This window comes from Oreochromis niloticus, linkage group LG7 (assembly GCF_001858045.2).
Source record: "Oreochromis niloticus isolate F11D_XX linkage group LG7, O_niloticus_UMD_NMBU, whole genome shotgun sequence".
NCBI lineage: Eukaryota > Metazoa > Chordata > Actinopteri > Cichliformes > Cichlidae > Oreochromis > Oreochromis niloticus.
In genome coordinates this window covers 52,545,298-52,567,647 of record NC_031972.2, presented here as the reverse complement: position 1 = coordinate 52,567,647, position 22,350 = coordinate 52,545,298, and the positions used below count along the sequence as shown (strand labels likewise).

Genomic DNA, 22,350 nt, shown 5'->3' with positions numbered 1-22,350 from the left:
TTGTTCCTGTTGCCCTCGTCTACACTGCTGTACCAGTCTCAGCTTCTGGAGACTCCATTAGAAAGTTAGAGTCGTCCTTGGAAATCTCCTTTCTTTAACTTCTCTTGTCTTTACTCTCTCCAGCCCTCTCCCACTCTGTTTTCACGTGGACTCTTTTTTTCCCCCCACTTGAAACTAGGGCGAAGGTCAGAATGGTGAATTTGATATAAGAGCTGACATGCTTTCGTGGAGCACCTTGTCAACTCAAAACAATAGGTTTGCAGGAGCTGTTATGCCGAATAAAGAATGTTCGCATATTCCCACTGAAATGTCCTCCGCTAGACATTCCCAAAAGAGATGTGAACATTTGTCTGCATACATTTTTACCAGTCCTGGCCCAGTAGAAAATGGAGGTTGAGGCAAAATGAACATGTGAGCAAATAAGTTATTTCACAGGGGAAGCTAAAAAAAAGAAAAGAAAAGTCGACCACTTTGCTTTTATCCTCGTGTAGTGGCCTGCTCTCTGCGGTCTCGCTCCGGGTTTGCTTTAAATAAATTTAAGCTTCTTGTTGTAACCCTGCATATAATGATGCAGCTACATCAGGCCACACATATTATCTATGAAGAAGTAACAGATGTTAGTAGTTGCATAATGGCAAAAAAAAAGGGCAGCTGGTTGGGATGTTGTACAGTGGCGTGATCAAATAGTTTTAATTTGATCTGACCTCTTTGTCTCAGTGGTATCGCTGAGCTGCCTCTTAGTTGCAGCTTAAACAACAGAGTATAAGGAAACAGGATGAATGTGGTGACAAGAACCAGTCAAGTTCAAACATACTGTGAAAAAAGTAAATTGTGCATTTGCTTTTTTATCATTAATGAAACACGGTTGGGCATTTTTACAGCTTAAAATATAGCATATATATATACACACACACAAAAGAAGTCTGATTATGAAAATGATAACATCTAAAAAGGACGGATTGATGTTATTATAACAGCTTCATTCGTTTCCTTTGTCAGAGATCTCTCACCAACCAGTTGTCGCAGGCAGTTTCATCTCAAATTAAATTCATTTGGACATGACATTTTAATTGGAACACTATTCCCATTAATTGAACAAATTAGAGAAAGTCTGCTGGGGGAAAGGTAATCTCTGGGAGAAATGATTTGGAATTCACAATTTAAAATTAAAAATCAGCTGCTCAGCTTTGTTTGTATGGCAGCCAGTTTGCGGCAGTGCACGCAGGCAGCGCCAGTGTTTGGGGTCCCAGCGGCACTCAGGGCTCACATTGTCTTCATTAAAAGCGATTAAGGAATAGGTCAATTTAGTCTGCTTGGCTGCTTAAGCCAAGCATTTTTTTTTTTCCTAGTAAATGTCTTTGTCTCCACCAGCCTCTCCTCTGTGGGCTCGGGCAGTCCCCGATTTTATTCATGTTTACATGTTTGACTGAACGTCTGAGTGAGTCATAGCAGTATCATTTTAAATATTGTCATTTTGTTTAATTTTTGTGCACATACACATGTTTGGGTTTTTCATGCTCCCGTGCTCCGGTTTTAGCATGCAAGCTGTCCGGGTGCTGACGACTTGCTGTCTGATTAGCAGTGAAAGGCAGTTGAACCCTGCAGCTTCGACTACAGTGAGCAATTAATTGTGTTAATAAAAGGCACCTTAAAATGCGTAGTTAATTTTGTAAACACATGGATAGAGGATTTCACCCCTGTTGTTGATGAAAATTAGTCATCATTCACTGTTGCTTTCAGAAAAGCAACATGTTTCTTCATATTAAGTTGTTTGGAATGTGGCACGATTTACTCCGCTGCTTTTCACAGGTTTTGAATCAAAAATGTTTTGCAGATTTTTTATTTCAGTGTTTTTCATTTTGCGTAGAAAGATGGCTTATTTTAAACAAGTAAATAAAATAAGGGAGGTTGGTATCAGACATAGACAAACTCATAAAGGCTTTAAGTCGGAAACACTTATAAGGACCTGTGCCGTATGTAAAGAAAGAACAAAAAAATGCATAATAAAGTTTATACAGCCTGCCTACATTCTCATTAGGTATACATATGTGCACATAAGAATAATAATGGGTGATGTGGTGTGTCAAAGATCACACTTTAGCCAAGATGAAGAAATAAATAGAAAATAGTGAGCGTTATAATGAATCAGGTGTAGATTTACAGCGGAGAGGTTGTTACATTATTCTTTCATTTTATTACCCTACTCTGTCAAATGATATACTTAGGACATGTGCTGCATGTTTCAAAAGTAGAAGTCTCTGTAGCCGTGTTGCCAGCATACAACTTTTCCAAAGGAGCCCTTTGAAATTTCATCTCATTGTGTTTCCCCTGTATTCAGATCAATCCCGTGGTTTCTCAGCTACCACATTATTATTCATCAGTCTATGGAGCTAGATCCTGATTGTAAACCTTGAAGATGAATCACAGCACATGTTTGTGCATTTGTGTAAATACCACTTGTTTGTGCTTTGAAAACTGGGTGGAGAGACAAAAAAAGGTTTATAGTTTCTCATCAACCTTGGAAGTCGCAGTTATTATTATTATGTTTTGGGGGTTTTTATCGCCCTGGAATATTTTCCAAAATTGAAGCAGCAGCGATGCCTGTGATATGAATGAGGTAAGAACTAAAGAAAGAGGATGAGAGCCTTAATTGGAGCTATGTGTTGTAAAATGTGGCAAGAAAGGAGAGGATGGGGTGGAAGGAGGAAAGAGAGAGAGAGAGCCAGACAGAGGGGGCTCCTAGATAGAGGGCCAGGGGGAAAAAGTTCCCCCATGCTTGTCAGAGTTTGAGCAAGTTCAGAATTGATGGAGCCCACAGGCAGCACTGCTAATTTTAGTTGAAATCACCTAAGTGGTTTGGCTAATTTATCCAGGCTCCTCGGCCCTCAGCCCCTGGTTTCTGGCTCTCTTCTCCTCGCCCCTCCCTCCCTGAAATATCCACAAAGCGTGAAGGTACCAGGAGGTGACAGTGGGAACAGAAGGGTATTTTGTGCCCAGCTGATTTGCGGAGCACTGGGCGGTTTCAACCCGTGTCACACTCTTGGATATCGTTTGAACCCTAACGACAGCCCAGGTTCAATCATCTATTCCGCAAAATAATTCCCACCACCCTGAATTTAATGGAAAGTGAAATTACATTCGAACTTTAAAGAAAATCAGATGCAATCTCTCATATATCTTATTTTTCCTAATGGCTTACATTTCACGTTTCAGCTATTTCTTCATTGTTACTTAGATATCAGGAACACTTTTGGAGAGGGAGTCTGATTTTGTGTAATGATGGTCTGCCAGCTGGATTTGCTGAACATGTTGAAGCTTAACAAGCAGCATTGCTGGCGTTTGAATGTTTAGTAACAACTCGGAGAATCCCTTTTTTGTCCGCCTGTGAACAGCAATTTGGTAGAAAGTCGGGAAGAAAGAATTTAAAATGAAACTGTCATGAAATTACAATGAAGGCGGGAGGTCAAAATGACTTTTTTGGTTCCTGGTATCAAGTGATGTTAAAGTATTTGTGGAGTCTTTTAGGCATTTAGAGTTTAAATGAAACATTGTGAGTCAGGGATCTTCAGCAGGCTTGCTATATCTTAGGTTGTTTTCTATGACTATATGATTGTTTCAAATGAAGAAAGCAGAACAAGTTGGCTAAACATGTCAAGGTGACTGTAATCCATCAAGGCTTTTAGATGTCATAAGGTCTTTTGATTCCTTGCCCATTATTAAGAAAATGCTTTGAAATTTAAAATTTACTGATGTTTAATTACTTTAAGTGTGCTTTGGATAAATCTAGTAACAAGAAACCGAACTTCTTAGTCAATTTGGTGGATAACAAGCTTTTGTGGTTATGGAAAATAGCCATTTCTCATTCAATAGGTGTGCGGTACACCCTGTATAAGTAACCTCGTCACTTCTGGACATGTAAAATGAGAAGCAAGTTAAGATGATTAAGAGTTGCATAAAATAAACACTTCAGTCATTTGGAACCAGAAGAACAGTCAAAAATCAAAAAGGTAAGGGAATGTGTGGTTAAACTAAAATGCACTCTAGTTAATCTAATAGAACAACTCCTGTTTCTTTAATACTTAATTTGCAGCCAATTGATTTCTTTTCTATGTAAGAAACCTGTTAAACCCCAGTTTGTGGTTAACTGCAAGGCGGCAAATAAAACTGCTGGACTGGGACTGCCTTTCTTTCATTGTTTTAAAAAAAGATTACACCCTATTTGCCGTTGATATAAATATTTGTTTAAGTACCTCAAAAAAACTGTTTGTGTTTCTAAGTGGAGCGGAGTTTCTTGAAAAATTATTTTCGGAGCTGTGACCAAGAGGGATGTTTGAAGTCTAGTGTGCAAGCCAGCAGTTTTTGGCAGATGAATGTAGGGGTTTTATGTGCCAAGCACCTGGTCAAACTGCAAACAATGAGGAGCTTATGGATTCGCTTTATCCAGCGACGGAGACGATACAGAGAACGTTAGAACTCTTATGGGCCCTTTTAAGAAATGCTGATGCACAATAAAGCTCAGCTCTTCTGGATGCTGTGGAAAGACTTCGTATACCATAAGTTTCATATAGCATGTGTAGTAGGGGCGCAGATAGCTATAGATATTAACATATTAATGTTGCTCTATCTGCAGTGAGCCTATTTATGCTTTCTCATTACCATATGAACAAAATTAACAGCCTTCCAGGTTTGCTAACCTGATCAGTTTGGCAAACCCGCTGTAGCATCAAGTCTCTCCAATATAAACAAAGGAATGAGGGAAAATAATGAGGAAAAAATCGTAGCCCTGTTGAGCTGATGGAATAGTGATATTGTATAAACAGCTTAAAAACTACATGCAGAATTGAGATTCAGTGTGGAGGGTCTTGTTTGACTCTTTAGCAGTGATCTAATAATGAGTTCCACAGATGGGTTTGTTGGCCGAAGCTCTGCTGAGTCCACCGTGTATGCGGTAGAGAGTGTCAAAGTGTCTCCTGTGCAGGATCATCTCCAGGTTTGGGAAATGGATGGTGTCTGCCAGACATGCTGGCATTCAGTGGGCCTTCACTCGTGCACTACCTGGGCTGGTGCTCAGCCAGGGTTAATTATAGGGGAGCTCCAGAGTCTTGTGTCACTAAGGATTCTAGACAGAATATTGTCATACTGCCATGTCCTATACAGAAAAGACACGAGTAAAAGCACACCTGCTCTGTGGCGTTTCTGTCTTGCACAGTCGTTTCACTGTTGGGCTGAAATGAACAGTGGCAAAGAGCCAAATGGCTGGTAAAAATGTGTGTTTGGTGAGTAAATTAGTAATAGTGATCCAATAAAATGAGTGGTAACTTTTGTCAGATGGTGACATTTTATTGAATTGCTTGCAGTATTTATTTTTTTTGTCTCAACATTTTAACTGAGTATTCCTGCCGTGGCACAGCCCTCTGAAAGATGGGGAAATTAAGAGTACACCATAGCAGCAGAGCTCGGGATGCTGCATTTTTAATTCTCTGCTTTCTTCTTTCTCATCAAAAACTGGTGTCTACATTACCAGCCTTGAACTCCTAGCCTTAAGCATACAGTAGATGGGGGAGGATGAGGAAGAGGTTACAGAAGTCTGGGCAGATCACTTCTTCTTCTTTTCTTTTTTTTAACACTACACCCTTGGATTTTTATTAATGTTCAAACTTGCAGTCAATGAACATAGCCTCAAATGACATCAGTTCAAACAATATGTTAGACTTTATGCAACTTTTATGATGGGTGCAATATTCTCCGAGACCTGTTTCTCCGAGTTTTTCTTATGGCTGACAGTATACAGTGGTATATTAGTTATACCATGTTAGCAAAAGGTTGGATCCCCTTTGCCTTCAGAACTGCTTTAACTGTGTGGAAACAGAGATTTTGGTCCATATTGACGTGATAGCATCACACAGTTTCTGCACAGTTGCACATGCTTATCTCCTGTTCCACCACATCTCAAGCGTGCTGTATTGAATTGAGATCTGTTGACCGTGGAGGCCATTTGAGTACAATGAACCCACCATAATGTTCAAGAAACCAATTTAAGATCTGAGCTTTGTGACATGATGTGGTAACCTCCTGATAACAGTCATTAGAAGATGGGTACACTGCAGTCTTAAAGGTATGGACATGGTCAGCAATGATACTCAGGTAGGCTGTGCTGTTTAAATTATGCTCAGTTGGTACTAAAGGACCCAAAGCGTCCTGAGAAACCCTCCCTCATACCATTATACCACCAGCACCTGAACTATTGATACACGGCAATATGGATCCATGCTTTCATTTTGTTTTCAACCTCACTATCTGAATGTTGCAGCAGAAATCAAGACTCATCAGACCAGGCAACGCTTTTCCAAACTTCTGTTGTTCAGTTTTGGCGAGTCCATGTGGATTGATCCTGTTCTTAGCTGCACCTGGCTTCTGGTGCAACATCTGCTTCAACTTTTGACGTTTTGTGCACTTACAACACAACCTAGTTGTAATAAGTGGTGCTTTGAGTTACTGTTTCTTGCCTGTCAGCTCAAAGCAGCAGTTCTCCTCTTAGTGCCACTCTCTGGAAATTTTCAGTTTTTCAGACCATTCTCTGTAAACCCTAGAGATGATTGTGTGGGATAATCTCAATATCCTCAGCAGTTTCTGAAATACTCAGACAGCGTCCCATCGGGCACCAACACCCACTCCACATTCAAAGTTACTAAGATCGCCTTTTTGTCGACTTCTGATGCTCGGTTTGAACTCCAAAAAGTTTTTTTGACCATCAGTATCTGTCTGAATGCATTGTAATGATTAGCTAATTAGATAATTGCATAAATGAGCAGTTGAATAGATGTATCTAGCAAAGTGTCTGGGAAATAATTTTCTTAAAAGGTACTTCTGCTAATGTATGTTTGTCTATTGGTTCATTCAGCTAATTGGCCAAGCAAAAGATCTTGACCTCCACTGATATTACTGCAGCTAATTTGGTGTATATTAAATGTCTGCTAAGAATCAGTCCTAATGAAATTTGTGAAGCCCTGACCATTATTGCGACTATAATGTCAGATATTTCTTCTTGACTAAGGCTTTAGTCTTTGAGCTTTCAATCCTAAAGCCAGTGTTGCTACCAGAAAACTAGTGTTTTCACTTGTGGAACAAAAATATCAAAACCCGTTTTACCACCAATAATATAAGATTAATTCAAGTAGTCAATTCTGTTGTCCTGATAGTTATCATATAAAGCTTGTGTGTGCTTCTTCTCTTCTTCAAGGAGCTCTGTGACCCACTAACCTTTCTATTACCATCACCCTCAGGGGAAAATATCTATACATAACATCTCTCGTGAAGTTTACTGGACACAGCCTGACTTTTGTACAACTGGTAACTGACCTTTTTATTGATGCCACACTTTCCACAAATTATTAAAAAAATTCAGTTGTCAACGGGTCATTCCAATTATATGCCACTTGAATATTCATTTACAATATTCATGATTTTCATATACATTCAAGATAGAAATGTAGTTCCATTATGAGTTCAATCTTTACATTTTAACCTCTTGGCAGCAGCACTCTAAGGACATACGTGCATTAAATTTTGGCACTGTGGGATAATGAAGATTGGCAGCCCACTTCGCACTTGTCTAGTTTATTAATCAGATGAAAAAGTGTTGCTCCTGTTGACTCTAATTTTGACTGTTAATCCAACAGTTCTGTCTCCCCCTAAAGCACTTAATAATGTAGCTTAAATTGGTTTATAAGAATTAAAAATGAGTCATCTTCACATTTTCACGGTCTTTTATCAAGTTTCCCCGAACTAAGTCTGGAGCCGCAAATCTAAAAGCAAGTTATTCATCTATCAATGCTTTCCTCTAAAGTAAAAGTGTGTTACTTCCCCTTTTTTACTTAGACAATGTCTAGTCATGGCAAGCTGGTGCACACTGGCCTAGAAAAAAAGAACAGCTTGTGTTTCTGAAGTTTCCTCTCCTGTCTAGTTATTTTTAAAATGCCCCATTTCCGCCATTGTTGTGGCATTGTTTTGACCTTACGCAGAACAATTTTCCCCAAGTCAAATTAGCTTTCACCATTCAAAGAAATGTTGTAATATAATGGTTTGACGGTTCTGCCTGTGAAATATGAAGAAATGGAAGGCCGTGCCACTGGGGTTAATAATATTCCTCCTCTTCAACAAGTACCTTGGGATCGTAAGTGTCCTTGAAAGCAAACGGCATCTGACTTGCGCTGGGCATCTTTCAGCACTCATGGGTAATAGCAGTCTACTTTCCAAACTCTGTGCACTTTGTATCAGTCTGATTTGTTTGCTTTCTCCACTTTATAAGAGTTGATGGGGGGAGTGGGAAAAAAAAATCTTTCTCCTGCTGTAATTTTTTTCATGCTTTCTAGAATAAAAGTGAAGATAATTGGAAAATAATTTTCTTGCTATTACTTCTTTGTCCATGAGAAAAGCATCTTCTGCAAGCGATCAATAGCAGCTCATCAGTCTTTTGAATGTACCAGCGTGAGAACTAGAGTCAGCCTTCATGCAAGTCAATGAGCACCTGGAGCGCTTTTCCCAGAGGCCACTAAGTGTGCATAGCAAGGGACTACTAGGGAACTGCAGCAAGGTCTCACATCCTGCTTTGATAGGACAGAGTCAGGGAGGCTTCGTGCGGAGATGCCGGGCCCGCCGAGGTTTACACCACCTGTTTGTTTCCCTTCTCCTGAGCGGCGCAGATCTTACATGCCTTTCTGTGCCCAGCCTGCTGGGAATTGGGGTGTTAGATACAACAAAAAAGGTGACTGAGGTGTGCTGAGTTCGGGTTTATGATTTATTAATCTGCACTCCTTTAAATTCCAAACTAACGGTGTGGGGCTGCCATGCATACTCTGGGGAGTAATCTTGAAACACAGAACAATTCAGATTCACTGAATTACCGTCTTCTCCAGCTGATGGAGAATAGACAATGCGGTAGCAGAGTGCAGCTGAGAGACACGGGGAACAAAAGCTTTAAAGCCAAAAGTTCAAGAAATGGAGGTCACAGGCAAAGAAAAATGTGGCTTCACTTTTCATCTTGTGGACTATATTTTAGTACTCAAGCAGCAAGCTGTGGATATCCCGCAGGTCTGTTGGGTATAATTTTGGATTAATCTCACATGAAGAACACCTTCCCCTATCAAGTTTTTTCCCATCACTCGTGCTTTAAGAGGTGCAGTAATTTAGAAGTTGGGTATGATTACAGTTAATTTGGTCCCACCTGTGAGACTCTAAACACAAAGAAGTCAAAGTCAACTGTTCTGGTACAGTAGTGGCCTCAGGTGTACTTATCTACCGTGGAGATTTATCCAGCAGGAGAGATTTTTTTTTTTTCCTTATGTTTTTTTTAAACTGCCAGACATTTCTTTGGCAATCTTTCACTACTTGACTTGGCTCTGTATTTGGGTGTATCACCCCAGCCAACAAGGTGGTTAAAGAAGCAACAATGTTGAAGCATGCACATGTCAGAAGGTGTCAGATCATCGTTACAGCTTTTTTTTTTTCACATAAGCTCATGTTAGTGTTGCTTTGGAGGAATGCGTGCTAAGCTTGTAAAATAAGGTGCACTGTGAATTTAAAACACACCGAGGCCATTTACCAAATATTTCGCCTTTGCAGTCCATCATCCGCCACAGCACATTCTGTGTAGTGTAAAATTTCACTATCTCCGCAGAGCTGTCAGCTGCACACCAGATTTCACTCTAGCTGCATGTGAAGTCCATTATGTGCAACCATTCCCCCTCGGTAATACACGGGTGTCACTTCGAATGTACTTCTTCTTGGGTTACTTTGATATCTTTAACATGATGGCCATCCATCATTACAAATGTTCTGGTCTCTAGCCTGGTGTGTCAAGTAGTTGCAGCAATCATGAAAATATGATGTATTTTATGACACAGCCAACACCATATGGTAGTGTGTGTAGTACACAGGCAATAAATCACTAGAAAATTGTACATGCAGTCCGCTCCTTTGTCTCAGTTTTAGAAATTATTCGATAATAATCTAATAAGCAACATGTGTCACGTTACTAGTTTATACAAATTACTTGGGAAAAGAGCATCCTGTTAACCTGTTAACTTCAATATATGAAGAAGTAAGTGCTAGCTGTGTAAAAAAAATTCTTTGTTAGGATAAAAAACTGTTTACTAATTGATTATCCTTGAAGTTTTGGGGGTTAATTCCTGTTCAAATTTCAACCCAGACTAGTGAAAAATGAGCAACTGGCAAATGAAATGCAATTTTAAAAAATTCATCACAAAAATAATGAAATTTCACTCAGAGGAGTAAACTTTAAACATTCATAGCTACAAAGGAAAAAAAGGTTTTTTTAAGGAGATTTTCACTGGGAGCTTTAGTCAAGTTGTTCTGGACTCTCCCATAGATGAGTTGCTGAAATGACTTTGTTAATAAACTGTGCTTATTACAAAGAGATAAGTGTGTCTGATTGTTGGTTTTGTACTGGCTGTCTGGGGTTTCCTTTTAAAGTGCTGCAACTGAGAGGGCAAAGCTGCTCCTCTGCCCATTAGAGCAGAACCACTATCCTTCACCTGACAAAGTTTGGGAAAGGACACGGATGTTTCCAGTCTACTTCATAGAGTTCAGCATAGCTCCGCCTTGGGAACCCAAGTTTTACGTTTGAAGAGTGGATGTGAGGGGTAAATGGGACAGGGGTGATGGGCCGGTGGGGGTCTGTATGAGCGGACACGGATGCGGGGATGCGAATAGAAGGTCTAAAATAAGAAGTAGCCCCTTGGTCAGAGTCGTGGCAGATGGAGGCTCAAAGAATGAAATGATGCCAGCATTCTTTGTGCAGTCTGGTGCCAGCAGAGCACTCGATGGACCGCTTGAGACTGGGGTAGGGCCGATGTGATAAGACAGCTGCCTTAGCCTAACCTCCACAAGGTCATTTTGGCCAGAGCAGAGTGTCGTGCTGATGAGGGGAGACACCCTGAATCCTGAGAACGACAGCTGAGTTGAAAGTGAAACAAGTTGTGATTTCTTTTTTTCTTTTTTTTTTAACTATGGAACTTGAAAGATGCATTTCCAAGAACCATTATTAACGTTTGCGCAATTTAAACCGAGCTCTCTCATGTAAGTGACTGCGGAAGGAAGTTGCATTGGGTGTGAAAGTTTTAAACATTAGCAGCCTGTTTCTGAACTATGTTTTAAATGAGCTACCCAGTAAATCAAAGCAAAAATTAGCATGGAGAAAGTTTGGAGGTGCTAATGACTTTGACTGTCCCTGTGGAAAGGCTTACTGTTCCAGAGAAGTTGTAGAGTCGTGTGTGTGCGTGCGTGTGTGTGTCTGCGTTACGGAGAGCGAGCAGAGTGTGATTCACTAGTTAATAAATCATGCCAGATGAGTTTATCATGGAGATACAGAAGCTCCTCTGGGTCCTGAGCTAACAGCGAGTATCTGGGAGCTGGTACAACACATGATGAAATGCCGTTGTCACGTATATCATTTTTATAGCCCCTAACTTTTTACCTTCATTGCTGTCAAAGGGGCAGGATGAGTGACTGTGTATCAAATATCCCAATGTGCTTTAAGGAGGAGCCGGCTGACTTATCAAACTAGAAACATTTCGGCTCATGCACTACATTCCCTGCCACAGCACCTTAAAATCACTTTTTATCAGCTTAATCCAGTTTGATTATCTGCTGGCAACAAATTAACTATTCTTGTTTACTATAATTGAGTTCTTCGATGAGCACTTGGTAATTCTCCTGAAGTTTCTCATCTTTGCTTTCGCAGGGGAATTGATGGTATCTCCCTAGATGCTCTTATCTTTATGCAGATGATACAGCTTGTCATCCATTGGGGAGAGTGTACTTGGATAATCATCATTAAATTGACTTGATACGTTGTGACTCGGTGGCTAAGTAAGTCACTTGTAACTGCATTATTTCAGCTACATGCTCCAAATGAAGGGGGGGGGGAAATGGACCTTGATCACGCCTGTAATTTTTTTCTTTTTTGAATAACATTTCTTGGAAAATCTTGCTTTATTTAGAATGGACCAAACTCTTTGGAATGACATTGAAGGCAAGAACGGGCAGTGCACCATTCCTCCTGCGCTCCTCTTAGGGAATAAAAGTCAGTATAACGGCTATCTCAGCTAATGACTTGGGAGAACAAACCTTGGTCTCTTAACATCGAAGACTTATTATTTTTAGCTCTGGCCAATGCTAAGCTTATCCCTCTTACAGGGAGCACGTTTTGTGATATCAGATGTGGAAATTAAAGCTAAATGACTTAAGGGGAAGATTGCCCACGCTGCAAGTAGGCTACTCTGACCTTCAATAAAGCTAAGCTTGACATGCCTATTTCCCCTCTTTTTTTGCTCGGTTCTTTTCAAATCAGTGGGCTTGTAACATGATGGTTTGGTATTAACTGCCATCAATTTCCTGCTTTCTCCAGGGTCCTTTTTTTTTTTTTTACAATGCAGTGAGCTGTCCTACAGGAAATATACTCGAAATTGTGTGTGTGTTTTGTTTTTTTTTGTTGGTCTTTTTGTACTTTAATAATTCCTCAATCACAGTTTTGGTTTCTTACTTTGGCTTGACATATTGAACTTTGATCAGCATTTAAATAACTGGTTATGTATTAGAAACAGCACTAGAAATTTAGGTTTGGCCTGCTGTTAAGTTTTTTTTTTCTTTGGCTGTCTCTTCTTTTGCTTGTTTTCTGTCGGTGGCTTACAGTGATGTTTGCCCTTAATGCTCTCGCAGCTGCTAAGATATAAGTCACCCGTTTAAGCACTTTAAACTCTAAGTCACACAGAGCAGAATCATTTAAAAGTTACCTTTTTCGTAACAGCTGTTGTGTGTATTTACTTGCTGTTTATTTTGTAACACCTCAGTGGGTGGACTACATGGACTATTTTGAGTTTTTATTTTTAATGCTTTTTTTTTTTTCCATATGCCCACTCTCACCTCTGCGCCTTCTGATTCGCAGGAGAGCTCAGAGCTTCAAAGTTCCTGTTGATGTTTTTGACTCCTTCTAGTAATGAGATGAAGTACAGTACATAAGGGGAAGAACTCTCAAGCTGCTTTTCCAGGGGGCTTTGGAATACATTTGGTAAAATGTTTATGATGCCAAAGACCAGGGCTGGCTTCTCATTAGCTGATCTACCCGTTGCAAGTGTTACAGCGGCATTAGTCTTTTGGGTTAATCTTCAAACGTTCCCATATTTATACCCATCAAATACCAGTGACTGCCTGCGACACCCTTGTGTGCATTCGGGGAACTTGCTTAGTTAAACGCCACAGAATAAATGCAGAAATGTGAGCTAAACTTGACAAGATCAAACACACTGGTGAATGTACAGACGCTGGCCAGTGTTCTAAGTGTGCTGCATTATTCATGTTCTCCAACATGGGGTCCCTAATGAGAGTCTGGTGTCTGTTTTTTTGGAGTTGGAAATCGTGGAAGTCTGTGTGACCCGTACACGAGTCTGTGGACAAAGCTTTGCATTTTGTGGTGAAAGTGGAATTAAAGGCCAACCAAGTTCATCAGCACTCCAATTTAAAAGAGTTTTGATCCAAGTCCTTGAAATCATTCGCATTCGTCACAGCGTCATGTCTTTTCGTGTTTGCCTGTCCTACAGTTTTAACACTCACGAGTCATTTTTTGTAACTGTAGCACAAGTACGGGTATAATAATTAATGTCAAAAAGGAGAACATTCTGCAGTATTTCCTCAAACACGATGCTTAGTTTTTCCAAGCATAATTTTTTAACTTAAAAAAGTTTTCTTAACAGCACAATAGGCCGTTTTATGATATGCTGTAGACTTGACACTCCCTCCGGAGGGTTCCTCTCACATCAAGCGGCTAAGGCCTGTGGTTAAATGCAAAATTTACTGCTAGCATTGTAATAAGCCAGTGCAACAAAATAAGGATTATCACCCTGCGGCAAGCTGGTTCAGTAGGAGGACGCTGAACCAAAGGCTGAGCATCCATCCTATTAACACCACATATCCCTTGAAGAGTAAGCAGCAGGCTGCAGCTGAGCATGTTGTCTTCATTCTTGAATCAGAGCTGGCAATAACATATTCAGACTGAAGGGCCTCAATTAGACACTTTAAAACTCTGTGTAATTGGCGTATTTCTGCAGATTGCCTGTGGATATGTAATGCTCAAATTAACACAGCCTAACTTTATGTCTGTGGTGCTGTGATTGTCATGCAGTGTGGTGGCAAGGCAGTGGAGGTGCTGTCATTTTTGTATTTCAGTGGCATCATTGAGGCCCAGTACATGGTACTCTATGTGTTTATGAATTTTGAGAATCTGGCAGCAATGGACAAGACAGATTTGCCTCCAAAGTAAAAGCTGCGCCTTCTGACCATGGAAAAAAAAACCTAATCATGTTTTTGAGTGTGTATTTTTAAAAAGGGAAAAATTAAACTACACCAAGCTAAAAGGTTAATCACATTTCATTTTAGACGCGTCTAACCATTATGTGTTTTCTGAGTTTCGGTATCTTATAAATAAAATAATTACATTAAAATCACATTATGGGATTGCACAGTTTTGGCAGATACTGGTTAGAGGCACCAGCCTTCAGCCATGCAATCCATCATGTCCTTCAGTCCATTGAGGGCATTTTTGTGAAATGATTTTCCAAACTACCTTTAGGTTACTTTAATGTTTAAGTGGAGTAGTTTGCTGAATAAACTGTTGAAACTCTGATCTGATTATTAACAACAGAATAATAATTATTTTTTTATTATTTTTAATCACTGCTCAAATGACTTAACTGGGGACTGTTCGGCTTACTGTGTTACAGAATGAAAACCTAAAGTCTATCCACGGAGGGACTGTATAAGTCACATTACAAAGAAATTAAAGCTTTGTCAAATGTTTTCACTGGATACAAAGTACAGAGCATCTGCATTTGGGAAAACACTAAAATCAGAGGACCAGCAGATCTAGGGTCCCGGGTTCAGTTTCCAGGCTGGTTTAAATCCTTCTGTGAGGGCTTTGTATGTTCTCCCTGTGCCTGCCTGAGTTCTGTCAACATACTCTGCCTTCCTGCAACAGGCCATCCATGTTAGCCCCGTGATAGACTGCTGTCCTGATTTCCAGGGTGTACCCTGCCTCTTGCTCTATGACACTGGGAATAGACTCTGTCCTGTTTAAACACCACAAGAGATGTTTGGCTGACTTGGAATCCCTGTTATTCCAAATGTATGACTTTATACATAGGTATGTTAAAAACCGGTAATTGTGGTTTTTTTCATGTGTTTTCATTCAAGTGGTTCAAACCTTTGTGAATTTTACCACTTAAGCCAACACATTTCAAAAGACGCAACTTCTACATTAAAGGCAAACTGGGTCTGGTGCTATCGAAGAATGAATTCTCACATGGTAGTGTAGCTTCACATTACCACAAGTAGCTGAATGAAAATAGGAAATATCCTCAAAACTAGTATTTTTCATCATACAACTTCAACAAATGCAAGTGATTCAAACTTCATGCACGAATCGTGGTGCATTGCGTTCACCAGCCACGGGTGAGTGGCTATTGGCTCCTTGCAAGCACAGTCATTGTGCAGAGCCACACAGAAACATGTTTGCTGAAATTAAATCTCAACCATAGCTTGTAAAAATGTATCTGCATTCACTGTCAGACTCGATGACAATGACCAGCAAATGCAACTGGGAGTCATGACCCTCGTATCAGTTGTCTGCTAACCCAATGTCCCAAAACATTATTGTTGCCCCTGGTTGAGTCATCGGATGAAAGCCATCGGCTTCCCAAACTGATGTTGCCCTAGTCAGGAATGCTCATGTAACTGCACTGCGTATGTGAATTATACAGTTGAAACGACATGAGAGACAAGACAACACCACGGGAACTTGCAAACCCACATGCTGAAATATACCAATTATTGATCATCCTGTTTTTATATAAAGCAACATACTTCTAAAAGTTAAAGATTTGTGGGTTGGCTACTTTTAAAACGTTTTAATAAAAAACATATTTTGGAGATTTAGATTTATCAATGTGTATTACAGCTTTAGCAGTATTTTTCATCATCAGGCCTTCTAGCAGTTTTTCAGAGAAACTTGAATTGTTTAGTTTATACAAACCTGCAATTACAATCCATGTATTCACATTTTATATGTAAGAGTTTTATTTTTTAATGTCTTTTTGACAGATGGGCCATGAACCTCCCTGACAGATGACAGAGAGCCACAATTTAAGGTCACACAAAGCAACAAAGATAATAAATAAGACAAGCGGTGATAAAAGGCATCACATGTAATTCAATATAAAAATAAAAGCAAGTCTATAAAAATGCGTCAAATGAAGGTTCATGATTTCGCTACCCTCATCTCATTGCAAAGTTGAGGGGGCCTGATGGTAAAAGAAAGGCCATCTTTAGATTTAAGCCTTGACTTTGAAACAGCCAGGAGGCCTGCACGTGAGGATCCATGGCTGTGAACTGGCTCATATCATTAGATTGCACAATTAGGTTAATCTGCTGCAATGCTGTTTCCTTTGTCACTTCTTTAAGTGGTATTATAGAAACCAGCCGTGGCGCTCATGCTTATGCATCCTTTATCAAATGGATGCAAAATCAAGCCGAAGCCTTTCTTTTTTGTGCTGTCCACTTAGAGTTGGCTGTTGGCGCGGAGGCAACGCTGACTCATTTTACTGTAAGTGACAAGTATCTGGCTACATTTTTCACCAAGCTCAGGTAAACACTGGAAACTTGAGGAAGTGCTTTTAGGACACACAAATTGTCTAACAAGTGTTCTCTAGTGACCAACACTGACGGAGTGCTTTTGGGGGGAAAAAAGTTTAATAGAGGCAATAACAGATGCTCTAAGAGCTGGGAAAATATTTTGGTTTTAAGTCCAGTAATAATTAGTGTGACTGCCAAGTTACTGAAAGTTTGTGACCTTTCTGTTATTCTGACTGTATCCATGAGCACCTAGTTACAGCATGAAAACATCCTGCTCTTTGCCGTCACAACAGTTTTTCCTGTCAGTATTAGCTCTATAGCAGCTCCTTGTTGCTTCAGCGCAACCATGTAGACAGGCCTGACTGCTCTCCAATCCAAACATGTCAGCCTCACCATGTCTTTTCTGCAGGCACAAGCCACCCTCTGTTTGTCACTAAGGAACAAACACATGCGTAGTAAAGGAAAGCCCTAACCTCAGCCTCTGGAGTGTGAGTCCTCTCAGTTTAAAGAGCTACTCAGCATGGCTACCAGACCCTTCCAGGAGGGGCCTGGTTAGTGGCCAGAACCTGAGTCCACCCAGAGTCCCAGCAGAGCTGTGCAGCCAGTGGCTGATGGGCTATGTGAGAGGGCTTGTTACACACACCCTGGTTAAGAAACAGCTGGGGGTCCAGTTCAGGCAGGGGGCTCTGCCCACGGATCAGACGCTGGATTCTGTCTTTGTGACTCCATGCTGGCAACCTCATGAATGTTTCAGTGAAGTGCTGTGAGGTCTGCCTGAAGAGCCTGGCCTAATCCGGCACTCTTCGAGCCATGCTGCTTCACCTTGCCATGGAGACGCGGCTTCTCATCGAGGGGGCCGAGATGTGGTCAAGCAGAAGCAGATATTGAACTTCCTGGGGGCTGCTTTCGTTTCTTCCCCCCAGTGCATAGAAAGGCAGGTGGGATTAGAGCACTGGGGCATCCAGCTTTTTCTCTCTCTCTCTCTGACTGCTAACAATCCCTGTATTGAAATCCTGTCAGCACACTGCTTTGTGTCTTCCATTTGCATTTTGTTGTAGTGTGCATCTTGAATTGCTCGCTATGCTTCTCGAATTGCTCCATCTTGCAAGCATCTTGCAAAAAAAGGAGATCCATCCAAATACTAATAAGGTCTCTTTTATACGGAAACTTTGGTGCTTTTGTCACTTTGCAAGTCCGCTTAATTTTTCTAACCCGACTTAAATGAATAATGAGACGAGGTTGGCAGCTGACAAACTGACCTGAGTAAGAATAAACATCAGTGCACAGAGTGTTGTGACATTCGAGTGTTATTCATGCACAGTCAGCGGGGCTGTTTCTTTTTCTCCCTGTGGTCATTGACTTCAGCTTGTAAGCTTCCTGTTTCCGATAATTAAAGGTGAAGCACGTGTGTGTAAGTATGTGTGTGTGTAAAGAAAGGGAGGCTAGATCATGAGCATGTTGCCTAACTATAGACTACTTAACGAGCAGGCGCATCGATAGCCTTTGCCCCGTAGAAAGCGCTAGATGCTGCCGCTGCCCACTCGCTGACTAAGTAAAGGCTACATTTGCATAATTATCTGTTTAATTGGTGGGCCACTGCCAGAAAATGGACCTTTTTTGGGTAAGCAGTAGCATCCACACTAAATTTATTACAAAGATACGGGGGAAGAGATTACAAAGCAAGCAAACTGCCAGCTCATGGGTTTCTTCTGCTTAACCTGATAATCGTTTGCGCTCATAAACACTTTTCTGCCCACGCACATTTGCAGGAGATAATTTGCCAAGTGATTTTAAAACAATCATGTTGCTCTGACGTGACAAGAGTATCCGCTATGATTGCAGGCTTTATCATGCTGCCGAAAATAAAATCTTTTTTTCAGGAGGGGGACAGAGTCTGGTAAAGTTTGCTCTACTGCTAAATGCAGTTAAATGAAGATAGGTGATTTTAGTTCTCAATGATAAAGAATAAATGTGTGTTGTTTTTTTTTTATTGTAAAGGGTTTTGTCTCTGCTCAGCGTCAACACATGATAAAGGTCCCATCTGTGTTTTACAGTCCAGTGACAGTGGAAAAGCATTAATGCCCCTCCCCCTTTCCTGAGCACAAATCCCCCCCGCCCCGCCATCTCCATCCTGTTTTCATCTCCCAGGCTTCAGCTGTGGCCCTGTGAAATGCTCTAAAGCTGAACAATTAACTGAGAGACTGTGAAAACGATTCATGTAATTAATATTTTGTACAAAAAGAAGTGGCAGAAGGATTGGAAAAAAAAGAAAACATAAAGCTAATTTTAATTGAATCTATCCCTGGGAACAGGTCAGACGAGCATGCTCAATTTATCTCCGCTATCGAAATCCCACTGGCCGTTGTAGACATAAAGGTGTGTGCGCGTGTGTGTGTGATTTGTTGCTCCGAATAATCGCGTTCGCATTCTTCCTCTGAGAGGCCGTATTCAAGCGTACACTTATCTTTTTCTCCTCATGCTGGCTCGGTGTAGTGGGAAATGCAGTATTTAGGAGGAACTATGCAAGAAACTGTTGAATCAGTAACTTTGTTCCATGCGACGCTGCCTAAGCTCTGCAGGGTGTTGTGCTTTGGAATACAGTCTCAGTTTCCCTCAGTGGCGAAGCTTGCGCTCACTCTGTGTGTAGGCTATCAGTGGTGGGTAGAGGGCTCCTTTGAAACTGACTATAGTACGAGTGTTTGTGCCCACTGCTGCTGCATTTGCTGCGCTGGGCAGCTTCTGATCAGCCTGAGCCTTGCCTGCAGAGAGCTGGCACAGCCTCCAATCCTATTCTATGTTCAAAGGTAAAGCAGACCTCTCATAGGCCCCGTCTTTGATGTGCTCTTCGACACTAGAGTCATATCTCTGCCACTGCACATCTCTTGGCAGACAACAAGAGCCAGTCCAAGGGAAGGAAGAAAAAAAAAAACTTAATTTGCCAGTCACAATTCATTTCTACAGACATGGTTCATATTCAATTGCGGGCCTGTTTCTTGAGCCTGTTGGTATTATTTACGAGAGGAGCACAACAACGGCAGAACAAAGTGGAGAATTAAAAGGGCTGCTGCATTTAAGCCTCCAGTGCTGGTTGGTTGAGAAGCTGAGCCAGGATTAGCGGTAGAACAATGGTTTCCTCACAATGAGCATCCTCCATATAGCACATCATTGTATCTGCTGCAGATGGAAAGCTCACCTATAAGCATGCGAATGAGACTAAATTTACCGCTTCTTCATGAAATTGGTGGGTTTAAATGACACAAATGACACCTTATGAATCATTTATTATGATATTCCGATTCCCAACCCTGCAGCAGCCATTTTGCAGCTCTTCCATAGGTGTTTAAATGATCTTGGAATTATGCAAATGATCCCAACAAGGGGTTAAGTTTACCATCACTCAGCTTGTTATGTTGCATTTGCCAAAGACAGAGCATAGAGCAAATGAAATCAAATTCATTTTGGCAACGGAGGTATATGACCACTATCTCCGAGGAGTATCTGTCTTAATGATTTATTTCACCACAAAGACCTCTGAGAATTAGCAGTTGGGGGTGATATTCACGACGTTGTTTCAGTGTTGCAAATTAGTGTCCCTCGGATGCCTAATAGGAGAGGAGTTGAAAAAAGTGAGGAGATGCCCCTTTGCTGGCTTCACTGGGAAAATCATCAGTTTCGGGGAAAGGGATCATATTCCCTTGTTTCCAGTTTACTGCAGATGTGGCTTAAACATCTCAGTTTGGTTTATCTGAGCTTTCGCCTCCAAAAAAATAAGTCTGAGTGACTCAGGCTGTAAGACTGAGTTTGTGAGTCAGTGTTCAAGGTTTATTTATCATTGGTTGTCATGCAAACAAAGCAGGGGCTACTGAATAGAGATCTTTGCATGGAGACACACCCGCACAACTGTTCAGCTAAGATAAAGTCATCTGTGATGACTATACGCTGGCGATGATGACTATACAGTAGATCGATCCATATTCACTTAGATTTAATGGATTACTTACTTTTCTTCTACCCACTACTCTTATAAATGCTTATTTAGCTTGCTTCGAGACAAGTTATCACACCAGGGTCGTCTAAAGACTCCCATCACATGGGAAATATTGAAACAGAAAGAGATTTGTAGCATGCCACACCCATGCTCTTTGATGGTATGTGGGGGGAAAAAAGTACAATTTAGATGTGGAAAAACCACCTTGAAAAAGCACCAGTTAATCCTCTATGATAAGCTCTTTGTCAGCTGTTCACTTTACAGGAACCAGCAAGAGAATCCTATCGTTGCGCACACCACAGTCAGGATTAGATTTTGTTGGCACATTTGACAGGAGATTGAAATAGATCCTTGTGAATGAATGGGTCCTATCAAGATGTCTGGGTGAAAATAACTTTCTAGGAATTTCATGTTCAGCGATAGTTTGTGAAAATTATAGAACATTATGGGTTTAGGTGTATATTCATCCCCGGTACCATAAACATTTAGTTTCATGTCAAATTCCCTCAGTCTAAGTATGTGGATGTACAAATATGATAATACAAAATTACTGATTTCACCTGGAATATTTTGGCAGTGCTGAAAGTAAACACCAAGACTCCAGTCTTTATATCCAAAGAAAATTCAAAGAGTTTTTCTTAAAGACAGAAAGGCTGGATTGCAGTTTTGTGGCTTTTTAAGGGCAACAGGCTAGATAAGAATTTGGTGATGACTCGGTTGAACTGCATGTGCGTGCACACAGACACGCACACAACTAAAAATTTTTAAGACAACACACTTTTCTACCCTTTTTTGGGTGAAAAGAAGCCTTTTAGAAACTAAAGTCTGAGTCTGAGTCTACAGTTACTATCACTTAGTTTCTAAAGGCCAGATTATGATTAAGCCCCAAAACACAAAGGTCCTAACGGCTCTTTGCGTGAAGAATAACTAATGCATAAATGCTCATAACTCTCTTGCTTTGATGGTCACATGTTGATCTTACTGCTAGAAGCAAGTCTGAAGCTAGAGGTAGTCACTATTTCCCTACATAAGCTTGTAAGAAACAACCAGAGGTCCTGCTAACCTTTCCTCATACCTGGATTACATTGATGGTAAGTGTTTTTGTTTTTCTCCTATATTCTGTGTCAGTAAGCGATCAACTCCAAAACCAAGCTGCATATCAAACAATGAATTTTGTGTACAGCTGCAGTCCTAACACGAGTGCATCTTGGTTTGATGTCATACATTTCAATTTGCAGTCAAACATAATGTTTCTGAAATATTTTTAGTTCTGTTGTCAGTATTCCTGTTCAGATATTCAGAACATCTCCCATATATGCTGGACACCACTAGCATGCTGAGTGCACTGATGCCACTCAGGATTTAAGCATGTGGATATTAACAATGACAGAAAAATCATATCACAACAAATAGCTTTCAGGCACTAATCTCACAACCTAACCGAATTCACAACTTGCCGTAGCTGTTTATTAGGAGACATGTGACACCAGCAATAATATGACACTTGCTCATTTGTTATATGCCAACTGTCATTATTGCTTCTCTTCTGTCCCAGCCTTTGAAACTATTTGATAATCCCCAATCGCTTTTTGATAAACAGTGCTTGGTTGGTTTTATTGCTCGACCCAGGCTGAACTTACAGTACCGTGCAAAAGTTTTGA

At 40.7% G+C, this 22,350-nt stretch overlaps 1 protein-coding gene across 1 annotated transcript in view; it reads left to right on the top strand.

The window, feature by feature from the left end:
* Positions 1 to 22,350, top strand: part of roraa (RAR-related orphan receptor A, paralog a) — a 189,081-nt gene that overhangs the window by 14,689 nt on the left and 152,042 nt on the right. The window lies entirely within an intron of this gene.